Here is a 9148-nt window from a genome sequence, read left to right on the forward strand (position 1 = left end):
TTTCGCAATGGTGCATACTCAGGGAGAACACTTCTTGATAATTTAGTGAGAGATCATCTTATAATGCTACCGTCAATCAAAGCAAGATAATATGCATAAAAGGATAAACATCACATGCAATCAATATAAGTGATATGATATGGCCATCATCATCTTGTGCTTGTGATCTCCATCTCCGAAGCACCGTCATGGTCACCATCGTCACCGGTGCGACACCTTGATCTCCATCGTAGCATCGTTGTCGTCTCGCTAATCTTATGCTTCCACGACTATCGCTACCGCTTAGTGATAAAGTAAAGCATTACATCGCGATTGCATTGCATACAATAAAGCGACAACCATATGGCTCCTGCCAGTTGCCGATAACTCGGTTAGAAAACATGATCATCTCATACAATAAAATTCAGCATCATGTCTTGACCATATCACATCACAACATGCCCTACAAAAACAAGTTAGACGTCCTCTACTTTGTTGTTGCAAGTTTTACGTGGCTGCTACGGGCTAAGCAAGAACCAATCTCACCTACGCATCAAAACCACAACGATAGTTTGTTAAATAGACTCCGTTTTAACCTTCGCAAGGACCGGGCGTAGCCATACTTGGTTCAACTAAAGTTGGAGAGACAGTCGCCCGCAAGCCACCTATGTGCAAAGCACGTCGGGGGAATCGGTCTCACGTAAGCGTACGCGTAATGTTGGTCCGGGTCGTCTCGTCCAACAATGCCACCGAACCGAAGTATGACATGCTGGTAGGCAGTATGACTTATATCGCCCACAACTCACTTGTGTTCTACTCGTGCATATAACATCAACATAAATAACCTAGGCTCGGATGCCACTGTTGGGTTTCGTAGTAATTTCAAAAAATTTCCTATGCACACGCAAGATCATGTGATGCATAGCAACGAGAGGGGAGAGCGTTGTCTACGTACCCACGAAGGCCGACTGCGGAAGCGTTGTCACAACGTAGAGGAAGTAGTCGTACGTCTTCCCGATCCGACCGATCCAAGCACCGTTACTCCGGCACCTCCGAGTTCTTAGCACACGTACAGCTCGATGACGATCCCCGGGCTCCGATCCAGCAAAGCGTCGGAGAGGAGTTTCGTCAGCACGACGGCGTGGTGACGATCTTGATGTACTACCGTCGTAGGGCTTCGCCTAAGCACTGCTACAATATAATCGAGGTGGAATATGGTGGCAGGGGGCACCGCACACGGCTAAGGAACGATCTCAATGATCAACTTGTGTGTCTAGAGGTGCCCCCTGCCTCCGTATATAAAGGAGCCAAGGGGGAGGGGGCCGCCGTCCAGGAGGAGGGCGCAGGAGGAGTCCTACTCCTACCGGGAGTAGGACCCCCCCCCAATCCTAGTTGGACTAGGATTCCCCGAGGGGGAAAGAGAGAGAGGGGGGCCGGCCACCTCTCCTAGTCCTAATAGGACTAGGGGAGGGGGGAGGCGCGCGGCCACCTTGGGCTGCACCTTTCTCCTTTCCACTAAAGCCCATTAAGGCCCATATGACTCCCGGGGGGGGGGGGGTTCCGGTAACCTCCCGGTACTCCGGTAAAATCCCGATTTCACCCGGAACACTTCCGATGTCCAAATATAGGCTTCCAATATATCAATCTTTATGTCTCGACCATTTCGAGACTCCTCGTCATGTCCGTGATCACATCCGGGACTCCGAACTAACTTTGGTACATCAAAATGCATAAACTCATAATAACTGTCATCGTAACGTTAAGCGTGCGGACCCTACGGTTCGAGAATAATGTAGACATGACTGAGACACATCTCCGGTCAATAACCAATAGCGGGACCTGGATGCCCATATTGGCTCCTACATATTCAACGAAGATCTTTATCGGTCAGACCGCATAACAACATACGTTGTTCCCTTTGTCATCGGTATGTTACTTGCCCGAGATTCGATCGTCCGTATTCCAATACCTAGTTTAATCTCGTTACCGGCAAGTCTCTTTACTCGTTCTGTAATACATCATCCCGCAACTAACTCATTTAGTTGCAATGCTTGCAAGGCTTAAGTGATGTGCATTACCGAGAGGGCCCAGAGATACCTCTCCGACAATCGGAGTGACAAAACCTACTCTCGAAATACGCCAACCCAACATGTACCATTGGAGACACCTGTAGTACTCCTTTATAATCACCCAGTTACGTTGTGACGTTTGGTAGTACCCAAAGTGTTCCTCCGGTAAATGGGAGTTGCATAATCTCATAGTTATAGGAACATGTATAAGTCATGAAGAAAGCAATAGCAACATACTAAACGATCGGGTGCTAAGCTAATGGAATGGGTCATGTCAATCAGATCATTCTCTTAATGATGTGATCCCGTTAATCAAATAACAACTCATTGTTCATGGTTAGGAAACATAACCATCTTTGATTAACAAGCTAGTCAAGTAGAGGCATACTAGTGACACTTTGTTTGTCTATGTATTCACACATGTATTATGTTTCCGGTTAATACAATTCTAGCATGAATAATAAACATTTATCATGATCATAAGGAAATAAATAATAACTTTATTATTGCCTCTAGGGCATATTTCCTTCATTAATATCAATCCACCGAATTCTGTTAACGCATTATTTGGGACATGGCTTAATGGGATTGAGCCTGACTTAGCAAGACACATTCGGGTTGGAGTTTGTGCTTTGCTGTGGACTATCTGGACTTGCAGAAATGATTTGGTTTTTAACATAATATCATGTATCCATCTTTTGCAGGTTATATTCCGAACTATGGCACTGATCCGTTCGTGGTCGCTACTCACCCAGACGGAGGCCAGGGAGCATTTGGTTACTGGGTCTTTCCGCTGGGAGATGGTAGCTCGGGATATCTTCAACCGGTTTGGATGGCGATCATGTAATACGATAGGCATGTAGTTTACCTATCTAGTTTTAGCCAGCCGGTTGTGGCGTCTTTTCGTGGCTAGTTGGTGTTTCTAGCCCTCATTGGCTCTGTGTGAGCTTTCTTTGTTTTTTTATTACTTTTGGAGACCTTTGGAACCATGTTGGCACTACTTTATTTGGTTAATAAGATGGCCGTATGCATCTTTCTGATGCAAAGGCCGGGGAATCCCCCCTTTTCCAAAAAAACCTGAAGCTCTGCTGTTATTAGAGGAACTCCGCCAGAACCTGCTACTTCATAGAACTGATATGAAATAAATCGCACAACTGATATGTAAATACTGGACAGCCCACAGCTAAAACTTCCAGACCTGCATCTACTTTTTGAACTTGTTCATAATTTTGGTCACAGATCATCATTGCAACGAAAACCCTGTACAACACAATTTGTTCACTGGATCATTGCTGGGCTAGCCAGCATGTGAATGGGCACCTTGTACTCTGACATATTCATCATAGGAAAGCACAAACTGAGCGAGAACAAAGGGTACTGAACTGAACTGAAGAAATATAAGTTTACAAAATACAGAAAGTGAAGATATTTCTGCACATTCATTAGTACAGTGAATTATACAAGGATCTATAATTTCTTTCTTTTACTTGGTGGAGGTGTTCTAGATAAAGCCATATGACGGTCAGCAACTCACTGCCACTGCCGAGATTCCTCGCATGCGCCTCCGTGTTGCACCGGTTGGCTGCGTAGGACAGGAAGTCTACCCACAGCAATAGTAGCGCAAAAACCACATCTTCCTTCCTATGAAGCAGTTTGTCAGCAATAACGCGTGCATAAGTGAGCCGAGGATTGCTGACGTTGGAGAGTTCAAACTCGCTCAGTTTGTCAATGGCGATCTCCTTCTCAAGCTCAGAAGGTTTCCAGCCACGGTGATGGTGTGGTCGGAACAAGTTCTTGAGCACAGTCCAGAAGCTCTTACCAGGTGAGCCACCAATGTGTTTAGTGCATATCTTCTTCAGTTGTATGCAGGTTTGCTCATACAACCAGTTTTGGGGAAGGCCTGGTAGCATGTCGGGGGAGTCCACGAGGAGGAACATCATGTAGTTGGACATTACGCTGACGAGCTCCACATGGTTGTCAGACACATGATCACCCCTTCGGTCTATTTTAGCAAGGATCAAGTCGGTGGCGAAGTGCCAGCTGATGACACTCTCATGGAAGTCAACTCCATGATAATCCTCCAACTCCTTCAACAGCCCAGGGTAGTCCTCCTCATTCAGTGCCCGTTCACCCCATCTAGTCCTGAGCAAGCCCATTGTGTTCATATCTTTTGCTGTGACACTCGTGTGCACACTTCTTGACCTTCTCAGAGACATCGATGGTCCACAAGTACCTCCTGTCCCACCACTTACCAAGGCTCAGTATCTTGGACAGATTGCTGAGGTGTTGACTCGTCGGATCCGCCTGTCTGGCACAAGACCTTAACATGTTGCGCTGCCCCATGGTGCCTGACCACCTCCTCGAACTTCCTGTCATGATCATCTTGCCAGGCCAGGACCGGCGGAGAGAAAAAAGTGTGTGCCGAAGCTGCTGCCATCTTCCAGCGCACAGAGCAGAATGCCGGAGCCAATCCCACACAGTGTGGCACACAAGAAGGCAAACACCCAGCTTGACCCTAGTGCGACAAGGAGTGATTTCGTCTCCAGGACCAAGGCGCCACCCAGCAAGGTGTACGTGATGGCAACATCGACTAGGCTGTAATCATCTTTGCTGCTCAACTAGAACAACACAAGAGAGGTGGCAATGGCAAGCGGTGCGATGATAGCCAAACCAAGAGTGGACCGCACTTGCCTTAGTGTATAGGATATCATACATGAGGGAGAGCTCCATCTCCATCACCCTCCACATTTGTTCCCGGTCTTCCAAAAGGCCCTGGATTTTTTTGATGTCCAGAGAATCCACCTCATTCTCGCTATCTGAGTCATCCACTGCGATCACGCAATCAACTATCCCACGCTTGCAGATATGAAACAGGGAGTGAGCATGCTGTAGGACTAGGTCGCCATCGTTGTACCAGTCTTGATCACAGTTTCGATTTTCGGCTGAAAAAAACAATTTTCGGCCGAATTTTGTCCATCTCGGCTCGGCCCGGTAAATGTCTGTGCCGGCCTAATATTTTCGGCCCAGTTTGAATTTTTGTTGGCCCAATTTAACTTCTAAAGCCTCCCACGGCCTGCCTAAGTTAAAACCAACGAAGCGAACGACCTAACCCTAGAAAACTCACATTCCCCTGCTCCTCCTCTATGAGCGGCGGCGCCGCTGTGTCCAGACACCCCACCTCCACTCGTCACTGCCTCCCTCCCAGCTCAAGCCTCCCGTGCCTGCCCGGTTCGCGCCTTCCTGACGGCCCGGCCGCTGCTGCCAACCTCTGCCTGCTGCGGCTGAATCATTCGACAACTCCTCAACGCTGCAGCACATCTCCCTGTCCATGCTTCATTCGTTTACTTTTGGATCTGATGGTGATGTTTGGCTGATGCAGAGTTTTTAATACCCAAAGCTAGTTCGGTAAACATTTATATTCGTACTCACACTGCTATATTCTTCCTCTGCTTGTTTTCAAAATTTTCGGCCAATTTTCAGCTAAATTTTGGTTAAATTTGGTTTAAAATTCAAATTTTAGTTTGTATTTTCGTCCGAGATTTTGCTGAAATTTTTGAAATGGCCGAATTTTGGCCATCTCGTTCAAGGGCGAGAAAAAACGCAAACCGAAAACCAAAACACAGGTCTTGATACTCAGTGTAAAATTGCTGGTGATGCAAGTCATGGGTCCGTACCTTGAGAGAGCTCTGGAGGTTGCTGAACTTGGCGGACCGGAGCGCCCATGTCCTCTCTGCATACTTTCCAACACCAACAACAGATATCAAGAAGGCAACCACCATGAGCAAGGTCCCGCTGCCGATGATATGCCTGTAAAGGACATATCCAGCTCCCAGGACCTGCACCAGAAGGCTTAGCAAGTGGAGCCCCCAGAGCTTGCTATCCTCAAGGGTGTGGGCGGTGATGTTATCCGGGTCGCCGAGGTGTAGCAGGAGGAACGACACCCAGAAGGCAATGAGGTGGTGGTCTTTTGTTGCCCCGCTGAAGAGGAGCTGGCCAGCGGCGTATGTCGCAGTGGAGTCAGACAGCTGGTACGCCACCCAGAGGGGGAACCTCAGCCAATATGAGATGCCTTTATGCCGACGGATGTTGGCAAAGATATGGAGTACGATCTAGAAGAAAAGGCTTAAGAGAACCCTGATCTGGGACGCCCACTCATTCCAGAAGTCCAATAGCCCTCCAGCCATAGTTGCGAGCTTGATCCTGCAACACAACTGAAGAAGTGAAGATACGTAAATTCAATAATGACAGTTAATCAAGGTAAGAGCGCAGTAGCCTAATTGCACATATTGAGCTAGGTTATAGCAAAGTAGTGGCGTGGTACCTCACAACTCTGAAAGAAGCGAACTCCTGCACTGAAGAGTACGACACTGCTTGCTAGTGAGATCAACTGAGTAGTAGATTTTTTTTGGGAACGGTGGCTCAAGGAGAGCCCAGCTTTGAATTAACAAAGCCATCAACCGGCCAGGATTACACAAGGCCATCAAGCATGAGCGACCGAAAGAAACATGGGAGCTGACTAAGCAGCTTACAACACAACGCACACTACTGCACACCAAGAAAATACTCGAGAAAATCCTGCAAGTAATGTCGAAGACCGCTGCACCCCGGGACCAAAGACAGGAAAACAAAGTAGGATCGAGGATCAGTCATTAGCATGGAAGCACGGAGAGACGCCTGACCATGGAGCATCGGGCAAACGAGCACCTGTCTTCCAACGCCGAAGAAGAACCCTATCCTCTCGCTTAGGCTCGAAGGCACCGCACCATTGGATCGTTGGGCACTCACCCGAGAGCTAGAGCAGGCACCGGCCGGCACACCAGAGCAAGCAAGCTTGCGGTCCTCGCCACACCAAAGACACACACACATCCGCTTCACTTCCACCTTCCCTGGACAACCGAGAAACAGAAGGAAAGATGCCGGGATGATCATCGAAGAAGCAAACTGCAGAGCACCAGGGGCGAAAATTGGAAGCACCAGGTGTCGCTCCAGTCTCCGCACAAGGAGAGCCAGATAGCTGTGGTGCGCATGTTCTATCCCCTCCGACCCGACTCAGGCGCAGAGCCACTAGGGCACAACCACGACCTTGCCGCCGCAGAGCACCACTCCGTAAAAGGCGCACACACATAGGAACTCACACCCTACACACAAAAATATCATCCCTTGGGCTCGCCGCCGACGAGCGCTCTCCAACCTCACAACCACTCTCCCGAAGAACCAGAGAGCCCCAGGCACCGTCTCCAAGAAGAGAACGACGCGTAGGGCGCCACTGCTACCCAACCTGGGACATGTTTTGGGCTTTCACCCGGGATCTGGGACGGGGGTGGATAGAACAGGTCATCAGCGGCGCCTCCAGGGAGAAAAACCACGCGCGCACGCGCGGTCGCCGTCGTGGCCGGTGCACCGCCCACGGTATTACCCCGGACGCAATCCTATACCACCATCACCCCGCCAGGACCGGATATGGTAGCAAAAGCCACAGATCGGACACAGCAAGAGGGGGGAGTGGAACAGAGGAAGAGAGAAGCACAAGCTTCAGATTTGGAGTGGAAGAAGCCCACGCCACGACCACCTCCTGCCGGCTCCTCGCTGCCCAAGTTGCCGAGGAGGCCGTCCGCCGCATCCCGCACACTCCACCTGTCGCAAAGGTAGCGCCGCCTCACCGTCCGAAGCCGCCGCCCCAGCGTCCGGGGTACTTCGCCGTGGGACGAAGCGACGGGGAGCCTCGCCGCCACTTTCATCGGCGGCCTCCTAGGCTTGCCTGGCGTACCTCAGGTGGCGGCAAGGGGAGGGGGGCTGGAGGGGGTGGCGTCACCGGGGGGAAACCCTAGTCGCCCCCGAGTCACCCTAGGAGGACGACGCGGGAGCCTCAGGGGGGCGAGGGGGGAGGGGGGTGGGTAAGGAGTATCAACTGAGTAGTAGTAAAACTCCTTTATTTTACTATATATAGAAGCACTAGTAGAAAAATGGCCTATTGTCCCGGTTCGTAAGGCCCTTCTGTCCTGGTTTTTGAACCGAGACTAAAGGGTCGTTACTAATGCCCTAAGGCATTAGTCTCGGTTCTTACACAAACCGGGACAGATGGGCCTCCACGTGGCCGGTGCAGCGAGCCCAGGCAGGAGGGCCTTTAGTTCCGGTTGGTGGCACCAACCGGGACCAATAGGCATCCACGCGTCAGCAGGTGGCAGGAGCTGAGGTTTTTGTTTTTTTTCTGAAAGGGGGTGGTTTAGGGGGTAATTTAGGGTGGGTAAGGTAGTTAAAAGAGTGAAGTGTCCTCTCTTATTTCCGTGCTTGGTTTACCAACGCTATTGCTATGCCTAAACATGGTTTAGATTAAAGTGAAGACAACATGTGGTGCATGTCGAAAGTAATATTAATCCTAACTTGATCAAGTTTGGATTAGTACTACTTTCGACATGCACCACATGCTTGTTGCCTTCAGTTCAATCCAATCCATGTTCATTTCACCCACTGATATATAATAACTCTTCATGCCCGCATCATGCATCATCATAATAACATGTCCTACTAATCATCATCATACAACTTCTACTCGTTATTAATAACAAGTCATACGATCATCATCCTCATAGTCATCGAACCAACCCTACTTAATTGTTCTAGGCACATGATCATCAGTATTAGGTAGGACCTAAATACCCTCTTTAAGGTAAAATAAAATAAAACAATATAGACCCTGACTCTCCATTATGAAGAATGGAGATCATCCTGTCTCCAATTCTTGCGCTTCGCTTCCTTTTGCTTCCAAGAACCTCCTTACGACTGTCCATACATTTTTTCCATTCCTTGATTTTCATGTCTCCACTTATTTTAGAAATCCGGTATGGACAGTTCAGATTCGTAGGATGACCTAGACGTATGTTCAAAACATCAAGGCGACCAATCTGATACATCAGATGAGGCACACAATCCTCTAGGATTATTTGTTGAAAAACATAGTAATAACTTCAAAGCTAGCAATGATGTACTAGTTTTAGAAGTATGCAAAAGATGCACGGATGTCGTAATAGTAAAAAATCTTACCAGGGTATCTCCATAGTAGTTATCGTAGTTCAACACGTGCACTAGTGGCACGTATTGAC

The 9148-nt window shown here is 48.8% G+C and overlaps 1 pseudogene; it reads right to left on the reverse strand.

Annotated features, from left to right (window-relative positions):
* Positions 1–3490: 3490 nt before the first annotated feature.
* Positions 3491–6232, reverse strand: LOC147982864 (uncharacterized; annotated as a pseudogene).
* Between the last annotated feature and the right edge of the window lie 2916 nt (positions 6233–9148).

The sequence above is a fragment of the Triticum urartu genome, chromosome 2A (assembly GCF_056163025.1).
Source record: "Triticum urartu cultivar PI428250 chromosome 2A, HENAU_Tu73, whole genome shotgun sequence".
NCBI lineage: Eukaryota > Viridiplantae > Streptophyta > Magnoliopsida > Poales > Poaceae > Triticum > Triticum urartu.